The sequence below is a fragment of the Moschus berezovskii genome, chromosome X (genome assembly GCF_049115385.1).
Source record: "Moschus berezovskii isolate FMDL1 chromosome X, NW_MosBer_1.0, whole genome shotgun sequence".
NCBI lineage: Eukaryota > Metazoa > Chordata > Mammalia > Artiodactyla > Moschidae > Moschus > Moschus berezovskii.
The window spans coordinates 90,104,706-90,109,742 of record NC_142488.1 but is presented as its reverse complement, the minus strand read 5'-3'; the positions used below and the strand labels follow the sequence as shown (position 1 = coordinate 90,109,742).

The following is a 5,037-nucleotide window of genomic DNA, read 5'->3' as shown; positions in this document are numbered from 1 at the left end:
AAAGAATCTGCCTGCCAATGCAAGAGACCCAGGTTCGATCCCTGGGTGGGGAAGAGCCACTGGAGGAGGAAATGGCAACCCACTCCAGTATTCTTGCCTGGAAGATCCCATGGACAGAGGATCCTTGGTGGGCTACAGTCCACAGGGTTGCAAAGAGCTGGACACTACTGAGCGAGTAACACACAAGAGAGGTGAGGGCAGACTCTGAGCACTGAGAAGTGTACAGGAATGACTCCACAGCAAAGGTCAAACAGAACTCCTTCTGCTGAGGAAACTGGAGTCCTGAAGGAAGCAGCTTTCTTCATAGAGGAGTGGCCCAGAGACTTTGAGGCTCGGTGGCCTTGGGCTTGGCTTCCCCAAGCTAAAGGAGAACCCTCAGTTGGTAAGAGGGAGGAAGGGAGCTTGGCGCTTTCCTTCTGCCCTGCTCAGACGCCATTGCCCAGCATCTGCCCTACTGCAATGGTTGTTAATGCCTGGGAGCTGTCAAGGTTTATTTGTTTTCTTTCTGGATACTTGTCTTAAACATGGACAAATACACCACCCTCCACAGTCATACTGTTTACCTGGCCCTCAAAACACCTTTTTACGTCAAGTGGTCTGATGCGCTCAATCCCTGAATTGTTGTATTGATGTTGACTACACCTTATTAGCATATTAAAATGGCTGTGCCCAAAGACACTATCCCTTCCTTGTTATAATTCCAGTACCAGATCTGTGTGGAAATCCTCATTGAGCCTGTGACACTACCTTGTAACCACATGCTCTGTAAAGTATGTTTCAAGTCAACTGTTGAAAACACAAATTTGTGCTGTCCCAGCTGTCACTGCCAGATAGCCTTCTGGACTTGGTGCCATATCCAAAGAAATTCTCTTGTCAATATGGAACGGTGGGAGATAATTCAAAAACACTATCCAGAGGAATGCAAGCTTAGAGTCTCTGGGCAACAATCAGAGGAAATCGTTAATGTCAACCTGGGGAATTAAGAATAGAATGTGAAAAGGAGAGAAGCAAGATGGAGGCAGAGTGAGGAGCCAATCAGGAAGAAGAAAACAAAGTCAGTGAAGAATACATACAGAGATTACTGGCAGAGGAGGAAGAATAGGAAAAGAGAGAGGTAGAAAAAAGCCACAGAGAGATGGAGGAACAACTGAAAAGTAATAAAGCCCTGGCAAGAAGGCTAAGACTTAATATTAGCAATATCTGTGAGGGAAGTGTCTCGGCTTCCCCCTTGGATTCCAAAAAATCTTCCTGTCACAACCAAATCACAAAGGAAAAGGAAGAGCAAACAAAAATAACACTGGTGATATTCAGAAGCATTTATCACCAAATTCTCAACTTGGGTCAGCATTACGGTTTGAAGTTGTAGAAGACAGGAAAATCTCCATGTCCAAGGAGACTGACAGCAGTGATGTGAAGAACCCTACATGGCAAGATACAGAAATTGAGGAAGGTATGCCCACACTTTCTCCTCAGATATGCCTTGAAGTTCAAAAGCAAGGTGCAGAATCTTCAGTGGAGTCACATAAACCTCAGTTATGTGCCAGAGGTGGAGAATGGTGCCTTGAAGGAAGTCAAAACAAAGCAGTCATGAAAAAGGTATGTGTCACAAGTCATAAAGAACCTAAAGCCAGAGTTCCTTCTTCTGGAGAAACTGCAATTAAGCCTTATGGCAAAACAGAGAGTGGATGTACAGTATCAGATATAACACAGACACTTGAAAATAACACAGTTGTGACAGAAAATGAGGAGTCTCACCTACTGACCAATAAAGATATCTCCAAAACAAAAGAAAAACAGGAATCTTTGTCTGAAACAGTCAGCGATCCATGTTGTTTTACAAAAAGAAGAAAAATGTTCCCCAAATCTTCCTCAAGCTGAGTAAACAAGTCCACTTTAACCCAGGACTGATAGATTTGGAACCTCTTTGAGAGACATAAACTAGAAGAATGGGACAGGTTGTTTTCTGCTTCATTACAGCTTCAGAAAGAGGTGGATCAAGAACAAATGAGGCTGATCTGGCCAAAAGGATCCCCAGATGAATATCAGTTATGGGCTATGTCTTCACCTCCAGACAAAGTACTAAATGGACGGAGGAAGAATGCAAAAGTTAGAAGCTTCAAAAGACAAACTGATCTAGAGCATCCACTGAAAACCTCAGTTCAGTTCAGTTGCTCAGTCGTGTCCGACTCTTGGCGACCCCATGGACTGCAGCACACCAGGCTTCTCTGTCCATCACCAACTTCCAGAGCTTACTCAAACTCATGTCCATCGAGTTGGTGATGCCATCCAACCATCTCATCCTCTGTCATCCCCTTCTCCTTCTGCCTTCAATCTTTTCCAGCATCAGGGTCTTTTCAAATGAATCAGTTCTTCACATCAGGTGGCCAAAGTATTGGAGTTTCAGCTTCAGCATTAGTCCTTCCAATGAATATTCAGGACTGATTTCCTTTAGGACAGACTGGTTGGATCTCCTTGCCTGAAAAAATGAAAACTGACAACCTTCTAAGATCCAGTTGAAATGTTAAGATCTAGTTAATGGAAGAAAGATACCAACTACTACTACAAAGAATTGTTCCCAACACTGCTCATTCCCTACAGCCTAGTAAGTCACAGAAGAATATTTTTGAGATGTTTCAGAGATACACAGAGTAATGCTTGGGTAAGAAGAGTGTTTTACATTCTAGTAAAGCAGGATTGTGTAACTCTGTATCATAGATTATAAATTTTTCATTCTGCTATGTGGGCACACTCATTGTCCCTAATTAAAGGACTGTGTGATTATAGGGGAGGAATATACAAATGTGTTTTTGCCAAACTCAGTTGTAAGCAAGAGTCCCACTCCTTTCCTTTTTTAATAACTGTGACATACTAAGTTTTAGTTGACAGTTGTTATGGATATAAAAATGCCTTGGCCAACTGTCAAGAAAACTTCATTTCCATGTATGTCCCCCAAATGCATATTTTATTGCCTTTGAGCACCTTTTTATCCTGACTAAGTAACCAAAGCAACATTATAATATACCAAGTAGCTACGTAATCCAGGCAAAGTTTAAAATCTGTTTCCTTGCAACTTTTCCATTATATTTGTAGAGCACTTGAAAATCACCTTTGACAACTCTAATTTCCATCTCTACTTTCAGTATTACAGCAATTTCTATGACATCAATGGCTTAAGCTCAACATGAAGTCAGAAAAATCAGACTTTCCTAGAAAAGTAGGACTTAGTGTACAGAAAAGAAACTAGACCTTTGATGCAAAAGGAGTTAATCTTGGGTGAGGCTGACTGACTGGGTAGATTGAGAATTTGTAAGCACTGGAACTGAATGGATGATCAGACAACTGGGTCTAGGATGGAGTAGCAGGTGCAGTTTGGCAAAATATTCTTCCTCATCCTTTCTTTGCTTAATGACACAGAATTTTGGATTTTACAATTTTTCACACTATTCTGTGTAATCTGCTATTCTACAACACAAAATTGGATTTTATTTTGGCAGAGTTATGTCACTGTATCCTATGTTGTAGAACTTGTGTAAGTATGTATTTGTTTTATTTTGTTATCATTTGTATTGATACTGACTTTTACTTGAGTTTATGAACAAAAATAGAAAGTATGATACTTAGATTTTGCCTTGTCATACCCCCAAATGTTAAATAAGAAGGGAGCAATTATGTTCTGTGAAATTCAGACATTATTACTTTTTTGTTTCATTGTTATCAACAACTTTGAGCAAACAAACAATAGTTTTAACAACATTTCTACCGATGTCTACTTTGTCATCCTTTTAAGGTCATAATACAATAAAATGTCCTGGAGCTAATAATTCTAGGTTAAGTTTGTCAGTATTTTTAAGCATTTTTCAGATTTTTTTCCTCCAAATTCTGAAAATGAAATTCTGTAATCTTTGCATATGTGATTCTATTGGGTAATTGTGTGTAGAATTCTGATGCTAATTTAAAATTTAGTTTGCCCTCTGTTATAAATGGTTATCCCCTGAATAATGATAGAGTTGAAGTGTAGTTAGCAACTAACCACATTTGTCTAAATAGACAAAAATCTATCCTTTCATCAGACCAATATTTTTTAAGACAAGTTTTGGTTTACATTTTAGGTACTCCTCAAATTTAAAGTTATGCAATTAAATCTTCCTGGAATAGTCCATGACCAAAAAGGAGAAAAACAGTGTAATGTATTAAGGTTTACATATATAATCACTTGTTTGTCTGTGAAAAGTCTTCCTCACTCTAGTTGGTTTGCAGATAATTTTCAGTGTCTCAGTTAGTCTTTCTGATACTCGTACCATATGCATTTTTGTGAGAATATGTTAAGTGTTATGTATTAGGCATTAGAATGTACTGATTAGCATTCTTATCATTTTTGTGCAAGCAATATGAAAGTGTTCAATTTCTCATGGATCACTAAACTGTAGAGATTGAGAATCTGGAAATTAAAGTAATTGTTAAAATAAAGAGAAGGCAAGAGAGAAATGTCACACAGGAAAGAAGGCCATATAAAGATGGAAGAAGAGATTGGAGCTAAACCAAGGGTCCAGAAACCACCAGACCCTAGAAGAGTCAAGAACTGATTCTCCCCCAGAGCCTTTGGAAGAAGCATAGTCCTGCCCAATGTCTTGATTTGGGCTTGAGGTCTCCAGGATTATGAGAGAATACATTTTTGATATTTTATACTACATAGTTTCTGGAGATTTGTTCAATGATTTTTGGTAGCTGATAACACTGAGTAACAGCATACCTGAATGTATTGTGAATAATCATAATACTATATTCTATATTTTTCAGCCTATGTTGATAGAAGTGCCAATAAAGATATATAAAATTAAATAAATGTAGATAGCATTTATTATTACCATTTTTTTAAAGTGTATTGTCACTTTAAGTGCTCTTAGCAACCCTATGAGGTAGTCACTGTTGCTAGTTCTCATTTTATAATAGGAACACTAAAAAAAAAAAAAAAAGAGGAAAACTGAGAAACAGTGAGAACAGGATTTAACACAGGACTGCATAGTTAGGGAACAGGAC

General features: G+C 38.6%; 1 pseudogene; it reads left to right on the top strand.

Annotated features, from left to right (window-relative positions):
• Positions 1 to 659: 659 nt before the first annotated feature.
• On the top strand, positions 660 to 2,652 carry LOC129535245 (E3 ubiquitin-protein ligase RNF168-like; annotated as a pseudogene).
• The last annotated feature ends 2,385 nt before the right edge of the window (positions 2,653 to 5,037 follow it).